The 17474-nt window shown below is 35.4% G+C and overlaps 1 pseudogene; it reads right to left on the reverse strand.

The window, feature by feature from the left end:
- Positions 1 to 517: 517 nt before the first annotated feature.
- LOC133179929 (uncharacterized) lies at positions 518 to 5419 on the reverse strand (annotated as a pseudogene).
- Between the last annotated feature and the right edge of the window lie 12055 nt (positions 5420 to 17474).

Here is a 17474-nt window from a genome sequence, read left to right on the forward strand (position 1 = left end):
TGGTCGGCTTGCGGGATATCTTCCTCGGTCACAGAACGTGGCCGTTCCTCAGGGGCAGTGGCACGCCGTTCTTTTGCTTAATTCGATTCGATTCTGTGAACGCAAGTGCTCAGCTGCAAAAAGTCCTCTTAGGTACTCCAGGGGCTAACAAGCTGCCAATCGTGACCAAGAAAGTCAATAAATTTGCTGGCAGCATATGCATAGTAAGCCACCGTACTGATGCTCAACTGGTACTTGACGTTTAATTTGTCGAGGACTTTTCCCTTATCCCCGAGCGACATGAAGTAAGGTTTATAATTATATTATAATTAAATTATAATAATATAATATGACATAAGGTTGAGGGTATTAGGGTTATGCCGCCGCTCATCTGAACCAACATATCCAGGATACGTCCTACCATTCTGCACGTATTGGCTGCTTGCGCAGCCGGTACATTGTAGCCACCTAAGCTGGTGAGCCAGGTTTCGAACTTCACCAACAACCTCTCCTTGTATGCTGCACTTTCTAGGGCTACCTAAGCCTGCTGGGAGAACAATGCGTTCTGGCATGGCTTATACTCTTCTCCCTCTAACTCGTGCACTGCTTTTAAGTGCTTGTCAAGCCTTCGAAAAGGTTTCTTGCAGATTGGACAGCCAACCTTCCGTGAAGGAGGAGGATTGTCAGGTCTGTCCCCTACCGAGGCCTCCTCAGCCCGGCGCTTTCTGGGTCGCCCGACCAGCTCGGACATTCTCCAGTGGCGAACTCTGCGACATGACACAGCTTCAAATGACGCCTCAAGTCACAAACCTCTGCGGGGCAGTCCTCAACAGGACAACATGTCATTTACAAGACATTTGTGAAAGACTTCCAATATATCGCATATCGCTTTAAAAATGTCGTATCGTATCGAAATATTTTGCTCAATACACAGCCCTTCTATTCAAGCTTTGAATGACTATGGCATGCGTATGTGACAACAATTGCATTAAGCGTATGTGCCAAGTACATGGAGAGTATGTGACAAGTCAGTGACACTAACAACTTTTGGAAGAATGCATATATATCGATTCCACTATGCGTATGTGACAAAAAATGGCATTCTGCGTATGTGACACTTCGTTGGAGCGTATGTGACACTTTGTGAAGCGTAAGTGACAATTTTGTCCTCTGCACGTGACAAAAAAGTGGAACGTATGTGACACAATCGTGGAATTCATCAGTGCTCTGTATAAGGACTGTTAACCGAAAGGTTTCAATGTTATTGATTGTAGTATATATCCATTTTTCAGAAACGTTCTAACGTTATAGAACAAGTGTGTCTTAAAAATTAGAACTGTCCTTGTCGCTTCATGACGTGAGGCGGGGGGGGGGGGGGGGGGGGAGAGATCAGATGGTCATTGTTTTGTTCGAAGAAATTCGAAAAGCAACGGGGTAAGGATAAGCAGAAAGAAAGTATACAAAGTGAAGAAGTCTAAAACAAAGAGCTAGGGAACCGTTCTCAAATCTGATACAAAGTAAAATAACTCAATGATTGAAGGTTTTGGATAATATATCTGTAAAGTGTTTCAGCTGAATATTGTTGTATAACAAGTATAATGTAGGGTAATTAAAGAGATTTACATGTCCTACAACTTACGATGTTTCTATGTAAAACACCTTTGTTTTTTAGCATAAAATGACATCTATAAAATCCAGAGTTGTATCGCAGCTGCGTACCTGTGTAATATTGAGAAAGTTTTACAAGTGAATTGTAAAATACTGAGTTAGGTTACAGTTGTCTAAATGTATTTGCAATATATTTAGTTTGTAACTCACGCTTTATTTGCGATAATTTATCTTTGCGTAATTACGCCAGTCTGTTCGCGAAAGTTTTAATCTCGTATATTTTTTGTAATATCACAGTACCCACAGCTTGCGCAAATTTTGTCTTGCACGGTCTTGAATGATTATTCGAACAGTGTTTTCCAAATCCGGGAGTAATATCTCCACAAAATTTGTCTTTCATATTTCGTAAATGCTTCAAAGCACTGTCTCTATGGACTTCAAGCTCTAATATTTCTTGTTCTTAATTATAATATTATGATAATATTGGTTAACCCCAGAAGAAGTGTATCTCTGGCCAGCAGTGCGGAGATATAAATAACCAGAAGGAAAAGGCTCAGGTTGAATCAGGTTTGAAAAAGTACAAAAGGAACAAAAATACAAAAGGAACTTAAAAACTTAAGAATATTAAACTAATTTAATGCGTCCAAATCTGGGGGGAAAAAAATTCCGAAATATTGGACTCATTTTATCAACAGGAACAAGCAAAAGTATCCACTGAAAGTTTCAGATGGAAATTCGTAATTGTTAATTGAGATATGTCAAAATTTGAAAAATGTTACCAGGGAAAGTTCCCGATAACTTAGACGTTGCATCAATATTTTTGGAAATGTTTTCTTAAATTTATTCCTTCCTTTGCATTAAGTGGCATTAAGTCATCTAGGTATTATGAAGTTGCTAACTTATAACATCATTGAAAGGAATTATTATCAAGAAAATACTTATTAATTTCAGAGAAACGTCCCTATAGTTTGTTCGTTTATTGTTTAACGTCCCTCTCGAGAATTTTTCACTCATATGGAGACGCCATCACTTGTCGGAGCTGCAAATTTTGACCTATACTCGGCACTTGGGTCATTGAGCAGTGGGGGATCTTTTTCGTACCAGCACCCTCTGCGACACGGGGCCTCGCTTTATACGGCCTCATCCGAAGGACCGGTCTCCACGTCCCACAGTGGGATTCAACTCCTTTCTCCGTCTCTCTAACTACTGCGCCACGCGGGCGACGAAACGTCCCTATAGAGATTTACTTACGAAATATAACAAATTAAAGTAGTGATATCTTTCAAAAAGAAAAACAACCCAATTACATTGTTGTTAATATCCATTTTCTGCATGAGAACGTATTTGGATATCTGAGCATCAGACTTTGTCATTTGTTCTGGACAAATCCCAGTGCTTAAGACTGCACAATACAACAGTGAATTCTCAATTTCGTCTTGCCAATTGATAAGCTTTCGTTTTTTTTGGGGGGAACTTTATAACTTATAATTCAAACATTTATATGTAATCAGATTCTTGAAATATTCCGTGTAAATGATAAAAACAAATTTATAGCAGTTGATTTCTACCAGGTACGTGCCTGACATTGTTTTTGCATTCGGAATCCCTCGGTAGCATTCTATATTATAATTCAATTTAAAAGTCTTGTTCGTTATTGTTGTCTTTCATGGTAATTACGCTCTATGTCTAACAATCTGTTGCCTACTTATAAGGAAATATTAAGATTACTTATTCACTCAAAGAATATAAGTAACACAAGGTATCCTGATCGTCACTGGACACGGAATGGTGGATGCCAACAGCAGGTGTATGCAGAACCATTCATAAACCATCTCCTGTGGCTACATAAATAGAGTGAAAAAGTTCCAGGGATTGGCAATCCTGATCAAGACATGTACGTTTCGTAGCAAGTCTACCTTTAGTTATCTCGAAAATCAAAATTCAGAAAAGGATCTTCTCGAAAATAATTTTTAGAAGTATGAATTTTATTAGTGAAGAAAACAAGAGGTGGTTGCGGTTTTGCTGGATGGCAGTGTGTGTTTCCAGGTTAGATTGACAAGGACAGTGGTAAACATTGAATTTCATGTCCAAACAAAGCATTGTTTTTTTTTTATGTAGCTCAACCTGCCAAATAGACAGTTAGTGTAGCTAGTCATATTTTTTTTCTCATCATATAGATATTTCCAGCAATGATTTAAGTTATTTTCTTCTTTCTTAAATACGGGCAACCAAGTTTTTTAGTAGGGCAAGTCAAAGTTTGAGATTACTTGCCCTTCGGGCAATTGGATCTAAAAGTTAATGTCTATCCCTGAAAAGAAGTAAATGCATATGAAGAGATGTAAACATTATAACTTTTAATTATGGTCTTTCAACTATTCATTATAAGTACTTACAGTTTAATTAATTTGGTCCTTTGTCTTGTCCCATTAATTGGGACGCGAAACATGAAGGTTTTACTTGGGAATATGTCATCAAGAAGCTTTGATGGGATGTTTATTGTTACTTCTTGTCCGTTGACATCTACATCAGCTTGTCCACTACAGTGAAATAAACTTGTTACGGTAAAATATATTATCCAGTTCACCTTAGCTGAAAGCTTAATAACTAAAGTAAACTTTTCTGAGCGTAACTTGTCCATTGTCTGATGACTCAGTTATTGTTATAGAAAAAGCAGATTCCAGTTTGAATGACATCCTGCAGACAGTCATCAATAGAAGCAGTTACTGTTAAAGGTTTTATATATCATGTTTAAATAAAGGAGAAGAAAAACCGTAACAAGTCTAATCATACTAATTCCATGTAACATTTGTGACCTGTTTGTTTAAATACTGTTTGTGCTCCTGGAGTGTAACAAGTCTAATCAAACTGATTTCATGTAACATTTACGACCTGTTTGTTTTAATACTGTGTGCTCCTGGAGTGTAACAGGCCTCAAAACCATTCATCTCTTTCATTATTGTCAGAGCCGTATGACGACCTAGCAAATGACTAAATCTGAAATAGAATTAGTACTACTGTACCTACATTTATACTCTGTATGTTGTATAAATTTTAAATGGTTTGTATCCGAACCTTCATTAATTTGTTGATTGTTCGAATTAATGACGCTCAACTGTATAATCTATTTTTGAGATTTAATGGTGATAAAACATCAAGTGACTAAACATACTGATTACATAAAAATCTTACTTGGAAAAACAAAAACTGATCAATATCTTCGTGCGTATGACCGACCATCAAGAAAGAAATTTTGATTTTTCTAAACGGGCCAAACTCCACAAGATAACTCATAAATCCCTATAGATATTTGCGAATAAAATAAAAATTGTTGGTATTCTGGTGGAAGGTTAATAGTTTTTTTTATAATGTATTATATATATATATATATATATATATATATATATATATATATATATATATATATTCATGGATGACTTGCGTGTTCTTATTCTCCCTGTTGTCCATTGTATGTAAAGGGTGTGAATCTTTCATGGAGTAGAGCACACTCAGTAGGATAGAGATTGTAAGATTTGTAGAAATACTGCAAATGAATATATGGATAGAAAAATAATTCTGTAGAAGACCTTCTAAGAAATCATAACGCAATAACTTCAGCGTTCTCTATAGAGGATTATTCATCCTTATTTTTTTTTCATTATCAAAGCTTGTTTGGAGATGTAACTTACCTGTATTGGAATAGGTCGAAAAAAAAATCATAGTTCCGAATCCCATGAAATATATCACCAATTATCTGTACTCTTGACTTCCACATCGTAGATGTGAACTTACTGGCATGGACGAAATGGGGTAGGGAAATCTTGATTTGATCCATTTCGTCGATAATTAGCGATAAATATTTGTTCAGAAACATTTTGGCCTTTTGTTGGTACTTATAATATTTCTGTCTCTCTATGCTATAGGTATACAAAAATATTAACAACGGGGAAAAAAAATTTTAATGAAATTTTGTAAAAGCTTGATCAATTCATACAGCTCTTCTATCTTACTTCTGAATTTTAAGATGATTGCTCTTTTCTTCTTGGTTATCATTCTTTCTCGTACATCTCTGGTTTCCCCAAGTTTAATTTTGATCTCTGTACACGCATTGCATTTTGGAAATTGGTTGCTCCAAAATTTCTGAAGTTTACATTATTTCTAAAATCAAAAACTACATTTTACATTTTCATCATAGAATTCAAAATCCAGAAGAAATATCAAGCCTTTGGTATGGCAATATAGGAAGCTTCACTTCTCCACAAACAAAGGGAAGTGGCTGAGTGACACTGCTGGTGATATCTCCCTGTGATTCCTCAACCATCAAGTCGTATATATGGATTTTTGTGGAGCAAGGGGGTAAATGAATTTGATGGCTGTTTGGGAGCTGTTCTCTCTAGTTTTAAGCATACAGCTTCAGCCAACCAAAAGCCTTCAAAAGATTTCGTCTGGCACCCCTTCCGTTTGTAATTTGTAACGCTTTTCTGGTTTTCTGCAATACATAAATTTTAATTTCTCTTGTCGAATTTCCACAAATACATATAACTACAAAGCGAATAAGGGTACGAATACTACTCACTCAAAACCTCACACTTCGTAAAAAGTTGACAGAAGTATCCCCAACACAGCTGTAAATGCTGCACAGCACACGCTGGTTCTTCCCAGGATGAAGATAAAACCCAGGACTGAGATTGCTCATCAAATCTATGAAAGGAAAAGGTGGAAAATGATCAAATATTACATTTATTATTATAATAGAGATTAACAATTGTATTTAAAATAAACATTTCACTCTTACTGAGAATGGCTCCGTAAATAGTCAAGTGGCCACTGGCGTCTTTCCAGACTGCTCATTGCCTGGAAATTTTCCCAGAATGAGATCAAAACCGACCAGGCAGAGTACTGAGCAGCACATTACCCAAAAAACTAGGATATCGGTAAAATTTTGGATTTTTCTTTTACTTAAAATGGAAACGCATATATAGAGGATATACAATGTTTTGTAGATGAATATGGAATTTATTTCACGAGTGGGATAAAAAAAAATTCACAATTAGTCTATTTACCCGACATGTCACTACTATGATCACCGGTTTCGGTAGCTCAGTCGGTAGAGCGCAGGCTCCGTGATCGGGAGGTCGTGAGTTCGAATCTTGGCCGCGACTGACCTACAAAATGGGTAGCAACTGTTCCTTCGCCATGCGCTCGGCACTTTGAAGTGAAAGTTGCGGGTCTTTCGGATGAGACCTTAAAAACCGAGGCCCTGTGTCACGGCAGGCGTTGGCACGATAACGATCCCTCACTGCTCAATAACCCTGAGTGCCGAGTAAAGGTCAAAATTTGAAGCCCTTCACCGGTATATGGTGACGTCTCTATATGAGTGAAAAATTCTCGAATGGGACGTAAAACAACATACAAACAATCAATCAATCATTACATTGATCTGAATGGTCGTCTATGGTTTCTATGAACTCCCTCGCAGTTCATATTGGAGTGGAGGACAACGAATCTCTGGAGATGCTGAAAATTTATCAAATCGACAACCCCTCGAAGTCTATTGATGATGGCGATGGTTGTAGTCTGGTAGTTGCCCTCTTCGAACTTTTCAAAGTCCCAACACTGGACTGCCCCTGCATCTTACATTGGCGCGCAAAAGCAAAACAAGAATTAATACGAGCATCGTCTATCTGATTTCCACAAGTTCCAAAGATGAAAGTCGAAACCGTCAGTTCATCCCTTTAATAATGAACGATAAGCCGTTCAAATAAGGGGTGGAATGGATTATTAAAGGATAGAAAAATTACGATATTTATTATTATTATCTTTGATTTTAATTAATTAAATTTTGATGACAGCAGTTTTCATACCATATATATCTAATATAGAATTTATATCTAAATAAATGTCCAAAACATTTAAAGGAATATTTTAATTTAATTTTTATGACAACAGTTTTCATACTAAATACATCAAATATAAAACTTATATCTAAATAAATGTCCAAACCTTTAAAAGAATACTTCGCAGCCCTAATTATTTAAAACGGAACTTTTCCCTGACCATTGGAAGTGTCTATGTAAGTGTAGTGGTTGAAGGGTTTGAAAAGTTCATATTGTAGACAAAAAGTTAATTTAAATGATTTACCAATGTCTTAATTATTATGTATTATGTATTTAATGGAGAGGTAATTTAAATACTTTTCATTGAATAGACATAAAAAAAGTTGATTTGTAAAATTCAATCCTGTCTCCCATTCTAAAGTAGAGTCGCCCTGGCGCTAGCGCCTTTTTTGGTGCTACCCGAAAACTGTCCCTCTTCTAGTGGACCAGCTGCACGTGTCTGGATGTTCTGTCATGTGTATAGATGTCTGCCTGGTAGGTATGATGGGATAGCTATATACAGCACATTTTTAGGGAGACTAGAACTGAAGATTACAACTAAATTCTCATAATTATATTTTATTTATCCATTAATAGTAAATAATGACATTATTTAAAATTGATATTGTTTTATAATTAGTAATATTTATTTGGCTGTCGAGCATTTCCATCGGTCACCCTTCAAACCGGACTATGTCCAAATAATACGTTATTGCGTTATTCAACGTTCAAATCATTAGACGATATACACATTCAGATAAAATGCCCCACCCCCAATCTCACATTTAATGAGAGTAGTATAGCCGACATATGGGGGGGGGGGGGTAAACAATGGGCTATTGTCTGAGAGGACAATGGGGGGATAATCCGGATCATCCCCCTCTATTGTAAGGCGAGGGGGAGAACAATGGAGCAAGGTCATGGATGACCTGTGAGCGGCATGTGTATATAAATAAAAATAAAAGTGCACACGATTTAAGTGTGATCTATCATTTCACACAGAGCTTGTCTGAACCTAAATTAGTACTTTTAACAGTATCAGAGAGAGCAATGTGTTGAGTTCATGTATACACACAAAGGCTCAATAATGTTCACATGTAGTCATAACCTTAGAACAGCAGTGATCTTCCAAAGACGGGCATACCGAAGATCGGATGTTAAATGACTGATTACGACAAATCGTGTATCTTTAAAAAAGAAATACACACGATTTCTAACAATCAAATAACGTCCAATCATCGGCATGTTTTTGTCCAAGATACATACTCAAAGTTTTATCTTATCAATGAAACCCTTTACATGAATAAACTGTTTTAAAATTCGGACATACCGAAGTTCGGATGTTAAATGACTGATAACGACAACTTGTGTATCTTTTTTTTTTAAATACACTTGTTTTCTAACAATCAAATAAAGCCTAAACATCGGCATGTTTTGTTCAAGATACTCAAAGTTGATCTTTTCAATGAAACCCTTTACATGAATGAACTGATTGTGTTGTGTTCCAGCACATTCCTTTTTCAATGAAATCAATACACATCACACCCATAAACAATATTGAGTTCTTTTAATAGGTCTATCAGGACAAAAGCATTTCAGCACTGCGCCTGACTGTCCATGAGAATGCTGTAAAGAGAAATTATTAAATTAATATAGCAGTAATATGTCCACACCATACACTAATATTGGAATACTAAACTAAACATTTCGTTCTTCCTACTTCAGTCGACATGTTTATTCTCCTGATCATAAAAAATGTACACGAAAAATAAAAATACTTACGTTTCGTCTTCTGCATTTTCATGGCTGAAAAAGAAGATACGATCAATAAAAGTCACGATATTCACACATTATTTCTAGTCAACTCTCGGAATGTATAATTTTTATTAAAATTCAAATACATACGGAGCTGTCTCCACATAAGAGTGGAGAGAGAGTAAGTTCAAGAAAGTTTTAATTTTTAACCACAGTACTAATGAAATTCAGTAATGTGATATGCTTACGTGCTTTTGGTCACCTCCTGACTGAAAGAGAGATTATTGTGATGGTCAAAATGAGATACACACAACAAGTGCATTATAACCATCATAAATATGAAATATTTTACTGTAATATAGAAGATTCAGTAAAATGATTAACCTTTTCACGAATTCGGTTAAAGATACATCATTTAGAGATTCCCCCAAATCAACGACCTTGCTAACAATGCTAAAAGAAAAAAAAAATAAATATAAATTCTACAGGTCAGTGACGTCCAAGAAGAACAAATAATTTTAAAAATACTAACTGTGGTCTCTTCGGCGCATTGGGTGGCAAACTGTAAATGAAAGGCTATTACGTTAAAATTTAAAATAAAAGATAAATGAATAAATATTTTACAATAGGTGTTAAATTTTATCTCTTCATTTAAATAAATAAGAAGATTTATAGTTTAAACTCATTTCTTGCTTATCTACGTTATAGTTCACTGACTTCAACGCCGACACGCTTTCCTCACCACTACTATTCCCGTCTCTAAAATGTTTAGAAATGAATGCATAAACAAAATATATAAATAATATATTTAAGGAACGGTAAATGATGTGTGTGGGGGGGGGGGGGGGTAATAAGGCTACTTACTCCTTGCCTGGCGTGCTGGAAAAAAGCACAGGAATCAATGGTAAGAAATAAAAAAAAAAATGAAATAAAATTGAATCAAGTCATTTAAAATAAAATTACAGTTAGGAGATTATATTATAGATAGGCATCACCGACGGTTAATGAAGATGGGGATGATAAATTCATTATTAAATATGATTTGGTAAATATATCTTAAAATTAATATGTGTGTTTAATACTTGTAAAGCGAATTAAAGTTTAAAAATAATGAAAATAAATATTTTCTTTTTACCTCGTCTGTCTCTTCCCATATTTAACATCGTATCTACCAAATAAGAAAAAAAAACAATAATATAATCACTTACCAAATATCACATAATTGTCAAGTATAAAAATGATGAAAGAGTACTTACGGGCAGGGCAAATCATCGAGATTTTCTATGATAAGGGATAAATCCCTTATCATTTCGTGTATTTTCGAACAAATGCACTGAGGTACTTGGTGATAAGTAAGATTTTAAGGGAATTTTTTCTCTTTTTATTTGAAAAAAGATAACACGTGATATGAGTACCAAATCTGAATAATAATCAAAGTACTGAAAGTACTGTTACGAGTTGATGGTACTGAATGTATCACAAATACCAAATTTGAGTTATGCGAGATACAAAAGATATGACCATGCAATATTGTCATGCTTGACAATTTTTAAAAGTATCTTTTTTAAATACTTTTGTTTGAGAAATAAGCTTTTGCTATAACTTTTCTCTCATGTACCTAAACTTTTTTTTTTGTTTGTGTGTGTGTGTGTGTGTGTGTGTGTTTTTCTTTACATCTATTATCATGATTATAATGAATCATTAAACCAATTAAACAAACCTTGCATATGAAAAACTATGAAAAAAAATTCATTAAGATGTAGTATTTTGAGTATATTGCTTAAATAAACAAGAACACCAATTCATCTTGCATTCTAATAAGTGGTTTATTTACCAAAAAAAAGTTAAAGAGTACCAACATTGTAATGGTCAAAAAGCACAGAATTAAATGATTAAATCTGTGTGTAATAGTTTTTGGACACTTGTTATCATTTAAAAGAAGTATTGCATATAAAATTGACTAGAAAGTTTAAGCAGGAAAATAATGGCACAAATGTTGTAAAAGCAAAAATATTTTACATTAAAGAAACAATAAAGCAACTTCCTAATAGAAAAAGAACAAAAATGGTTTTTAACCATTTTCTGAAACTAATGAGTCCAATGAGAAAAATTATGCTCTGGACAAGGACTTTAAATAAAGATATATAGTGTGTTTTGATACTGACCTTTGACCTTGATAATTGGTCCAAGGTCACTTTTTACCCTCCATCCACAGGCACTCTATGAGTTAAATTTGAGTGAGATTGGGCTAAGAGGAGAAAAAATATACTCAGGACAAGTGATACATGTATCAGATGGACAGACAGATCATCTCATGGCATCTGCAGAACAGGACCCTAAAAAAAAACAATGCACATACATGTTAAGCTATATCCATACAAGTCAATATGAATTCATCATATGTTGCATTGCATACACATGTTTTAGTCATGTTTAATACCTTATGAATAATTTCATATTGCATGTACACTCAGTTTACATACAAATAATCTAAATTTCATCAAAAACGATCAACATATCAGCCATTCAAGATTTACCTAATCAACATTCAGACAGTACAAGTTCTATATGCTATATCATATGTACAGACACATACTAGTATTATTTAGCTACATTCTAAATCTTGTTTTATGTCATTAAAAATTAAGGCGATAGCCATTACCGGTAACCAATTTTTACCCCCAGTTTACATACATGCATGTTGTAATGTTTGTTCAAAACTTCTCATTTATAAATATTACCTTATAGTATATTTAGTTAACATATACCTACAGTTAAAGCTTCAAAGTGTTTCATTGAATATTTTAGAAATTACAGTCATCAAAATACTGACCAGCCAGAAATCAGTAAATTTTTATTTTTCATTTTTGTCTTATTTCAATGTTAGAAAGTTTTTGTAAGTTACAATATTGACTACTTTAGCATAGCCATACAGTTGAACTTTGGCATCTCGAATACCATAGATATATTGAAGTAATTTGGAAGTATTCTTTAAATATTTTACTCCTGATATCTCGAATCCTCAAATACATGTATCACAAAATAATTTTAATTGAACTTTGAATCTTGACAAAAGGACTCTTAAACAAATATTCATTATTCTTAAAATAAAGTCTACAGGTTACAAAATTATAAGTTGCTCAACAATGATCATATCAATGTAACGACTAAAGTCAAGTTCTTTTTATGGTTCTTTATTTTAAATTAAATTATCAAATTGGCAATGAGCTACAAACAAGCAAAAATATATACACACATTACCAATAGAACACACATTACCGGTATTTATTATATTAACGATAAAAAGATATAATAATTAGTATAATTCAAGTTTAATAAAACACAAGATTAACAAACATTCTTACCGTAACACGCATCACTCTCAAACTCAATCGAACACGTTCAGTTCATAACAGGGGCGTCAGCACAGTGAGTATTAATAGATAACTTGACAAACCAGTTTAAATCTTAGAGATTTACTCAACAAAATAATATTTTTATAAATTCAAATCACTGCACTGAAAATTAATTAAAAATAGAGAACAACTAAATTAATATTCAAATAGAATTTTTATAAAGTTTTTAATAATATAATCTCTAAATAAAATTAAATACCTGGCGCAAGAACAGAAACTCTATGAATAGACAATCGGTTTAATAAAGTATGGTGCGCGTTTCGTGTTCTTTTAGTATGCGCAAAATCAACCGTTACATTCCTCCCCGCACAATTTTGTTGATGCCCTCATCAACAAGTAGATAAAACTGTCTATATACATAATTTATAAAAACACGTTTTTATTGAACATTCGTTCAAAGTCATAATCTATGCCCCTATTTCCTCATCAGAGTCAGACTCTTCACAAATATTATTTTGCTCATTTTGGTGTTTTTCTTTTGTATCTAAGAGCTCGTTTCTGTGAAGAACTTTTGTTTCATTACTACCATCTGCTGACTTTACTTCGTAAACATTTTCCTGTAACTTACCTGTGACAATGTAAGGGTCTGATTTCCACACATCTTGTATCTTATTCCTACCTTGTACATGGTTTTTAATCAGAACCTTTGTTCCTACATCAATAGAACAAGGAGTGGATTTCCTTTCATGAAACTCCCGTCGTTTTTCTGCGCTCTTCTCTGTTTTCTTACCTGCAACAGTCCAGGCGTACTTAAGATGCTCTTTGTGGGACTTCAACCAATCGTCTACCTGGTAGCATACATCATCCTTGTTGGTACCTAATAAGTAATCTACAGGTAATCTTGGTTCTCTTCCATAAAGGAGGAAATAAGGTGTCAATCCTGTAGTAGAATGAGGTGTAACATTGTATATATAAACAAGTTTTGGCAAATACGCCGTCCATTTTCTTTTTCTCTGTGCATCAAGCGTTCTTAACCTATCATGCATCGTTCGGTTGAATCTCTCGCATTGCGAGTTACCTTCAGGATGATGGGGAGTGCTGCGTGACTTTTTTTTATACCATACAACTTGCATAACTCTTTAACCACCTCACCCTCAAAATTCCTACCTTGGTCACTATGCAAACGGCTTGGTATGCCAATTTTATAGAACCAATTGTAGACTAGCTGTTTAGCGACAGTAGAGGCTTTTTGATTCTTTGTAGGAATTGCCATGGTATATTTCGTGAAAACGTCGGTCAAAACGAGAACATTTTCAAAACCATCTGAAGATTTTTCTAATAATGTAAAATCCATTGCCAAAATGTCTAATGGTTGTTTAGCTATCAAGTTACCTATTGATGGTCTAATTGTTGGAACTGGTGTCTTAGCAATCTTGCATCTTTCACATTTTTCGATCCATTTGATGACGTCTGCCTGCATTCCTGGCCAGTAACATCTTTTCCTCACAAGTGCAAATGTCCTCTCTCGACCCTGGTGTCCAGAACAATCATGCAGAGACTCCATTACCTGTGGTCTAAGACATTCTGGTAACACTTAACTGCAAACACTCACCATCAAATCCCTTACTGGTCATGTACAAGACATCGTTCTTGAACTGTTACAAATGATACTTCCTTAGATATTTTCTCACCTTTCCGTTCTCTTTTGAAATTTGACGTGATGTTGGTTTGTGGCCAATCTCCATCCAGTGAAGTACTCTATTGATCTTTGGATCCTCCACCTGCAGTTTCCGTAAATCGTCTGAAGTGTATTCAGGAAACATAGGAGTTAGTTCCTTGTCCGTTGCAATTGTCTGACAGTCTGTAATAAACTCTCTCAAGGAAACACTTTGAGACAATTCTGCTAAAATTTCCTCAGAATTAATTTCTAAATACCTTCTGCTAAGACTATCTGCGTTTTTGTTTGACTTTCCGGATTTATACTTGATATCAAAATTGAACTGTGCCAACTCCGAAGCCCATCTCAGTTCACTGGCTGCTAACTTTGTTGTTTTGAAATAACTGAGGGGATTATTGTCAGTGTATACGATAAAACTGCTACCTAACAAATAGTCTCGAAACTTTTCAGTTACCGCCCATTTTAGAGCAAGTAATTCCAATTCCATGGAGCTGTAATTCGACATGTTTCTCTCACCTGGTCTAAGGCTTCTAGATGCATAGGTGATTACGACTCTTCCGGACTCTTGCTGTTGACTCAAAACTGCACCCAAACCATCAAAACTGGCATCTGTTTCTAGGACAAATGGAGAACTGAAGTTTGGAAAACCTAAAAGTGGAGTGTTTGTAAGACATGATTTTAGTTTTTCAAAAGCATTGTCACACTCTGAATTCCATTTATGTTCGAACGGAATTTGCCTTGTTACGATTTTCCTACCTTTGGTCTTTTTTTCTTGTTTAGACAATACAGCATGAAGAGGAGCAGCAATTTGACTAAACCCTTTGATAAATTTACGATAGTACCCGGCTTGGCCTAAAAAGGAACGTAATTCTTTTTCTGTTTGAGGAGTTTTCCAGTCTTTGATTACAGAAATTTTCTCTGGGTCAACTTTGACACCGTCTTCGCTAACAACATGGCCTAAGTATTTGACCTCGCTTTGGAAAAAGTGACACTTTGAAGGTTTTATTTTTAGATTGTGAGATCTTAATCTGTTGAAAACAAATTCAAGTCGTTGTAAATGATCATCGAATGATTGAGAAAAGACAAGAATATCATCGAGATACAAAAGAAGGATTTCGAAGTTTTTGTCACCTAAACAAGCTTCCATTAACCTTTGAAAAGTACTTGAGCTATTACAAAGACCGAAGGGCATGCGGACAAATTCATACAAACCCAAGGGACCAACTCTGAATGCCGTTTTCTGGCGGTCCTGCTCATCCATCTGTACCTGATAAAAACCTTGTGCAAGATCTTAAGGTAGAAAAGAATTTAGTGCCATGAAGTGCATCTAGTGCCTCCTCGATCCTGGGAATTGGAAATGCGTCTTTGATTGTTTTGAGATTTAGTCGCCGATAGTCGACGCAAAGACGTAATGTACCGTCTTTCTTGCGGACTAAAACAACAGCGGCTCCATATGGACTTCTACTGGGTCGAATAATACCTCGTTTCAGAAGAGTTTGAATGTGCAACTTCACTTCTTCGATTTGATTAGGAGGTATCCGTCTATGTGGCAATTTGACAGGAACTTCATCTGTAGTACGTATTTTATGCTTGACCGTATCAGTAGAACCTAGATCGTCGCTGTTTTTGGAGAAAACGTCCTGATGTCTATTCAGAACCGATACCAACCTTTCCTTCTCATCATCTGATATGATTCCTCCGACATCTACTTCTACACCATGAATTTGAATAGCTTTATCTGTGCTAACTACGGCTTTGACATCATCTACCCTTTCCAAGTTCTCACGAATATTTTCAATGTAAACTTGAATTTCTTGAGTGCTTACCTCAATTTCTGCCTGACAGTTGGGCTGGGCAGCGTACTCAACTTTGACGTCATGAAGGATGCCGATCCTGGTTTTTGGATTAAACCAAACATCTTCATCTCCGATGTTTACGACTCGAACTGGAATCATACCATTCTCTATATCTGTGTAGGTGTCTATCATTAAGATGTTTTTCGGTAGAGTACCATTATTGCCATGGACAGCTTGGACCAAACCACTGAAGTTCTTGGACGTCTGAAGTGCAGTACCTAAAACAACTTTCATTGAATTTGCAGGCAGTTTAATAGGATCTTGACCCGCAACTTTGACAAAACTAGATCTTTGAGAACCGTAAACTGACGTATTCATTTTCAAAAATAGACAATGTATTCAATAACTGATCATTCTTTTCAGTGACTGAATATAACTTTTGTTCAACTTGTTCCTTTAGAATATGGAAGAAATTACTCCCGAGTACTCCAGGAACTTGTAACTTTTTCTGCTTACCATATTGGTCTGTGGTATCCTTAACCACCAGTATTCCAACATTTGGTACACGACCATGAGCAGTGTCTATCACTACCTCAATATAACCAATGTATGGTATCGGTAAGTGATTGGCGCCAGACACTTTCATCCACTTCGTAACGTCAATTAACTTAGGTTCAGCTTTCAATAGATCTCGAAAGTAAGTTTCAGTGATAGTAGATACTTGTGAACCAGTGTCAATCAGACACGAAATTGGCTTACCTTCAATCTGTACTGTTACGACAGGACATTGTCCTATAGCTCTGTCTGTGATCCTTTGATCAAATGAGTCTTTTATCCTCTCACTTTCGTCTGCTGGGCGACTCTCTACAACAGACGCTTCGCGTTTAAAGGGAAATTAGAGACAGGTGCCCCTTGTGACCTACCTTTACGTGGAGGATTGTTGTTTTCTAACTGAGTACTACAGTCTTGTACTTTGTGTCCCTTTCCGCCACAACGGAAACATGTTAAATGGGATTGTCTGACTTTAGGAAATTGTCTTCCTTGCAAAGGTTTGGTTTCAAACTGTGGATTTATTTTTCTCATAACCTCTTCTGATAATTTCTTTAACTCTTTTTGATTTTCATCTATTTGCTTTTGTTGCAATTTAAGAATATCAAGAATCTCTGATAATTGACCATCATCACGTGATTTTGTAACCTTTGTTTTCATACTCTCTTGAATGCTAGTTTCATGTACTGAGCATGACTTACCTAGTGGCTCACTCTTGTAATCTTCAGACCATTGCAACACCGTTTGTCTAAATTCACCAAAAGGCATAGATTTCTGTTCGAACGAAAAACGTCTAATCTCTCTTCGGAGAGATGAATCACGAATGCCTTCAACAAACCGCTCTTTTAAAATCTCATCGAAATCGCTTACAGCTTTGTAA

This window comes from Saccostrea echinata, unplaced genomic scaffold, assembly GCF_033153115.1.
Source record: "Saccostrea echinata isolate AGI-Se365-2 ecotype Australia unplaced genomic scaffold, CSIRO_AGI_Sech_v1 ptg000005l, whole genome shotgun sequence".
In the NCBI taxonomy this organism is placed as follows: Eukaryota; Metazoa; Mollusca; class Bivalvia; order Ostreida; family Ostreidae; genus Saccostrea; species Saccostrea echinata.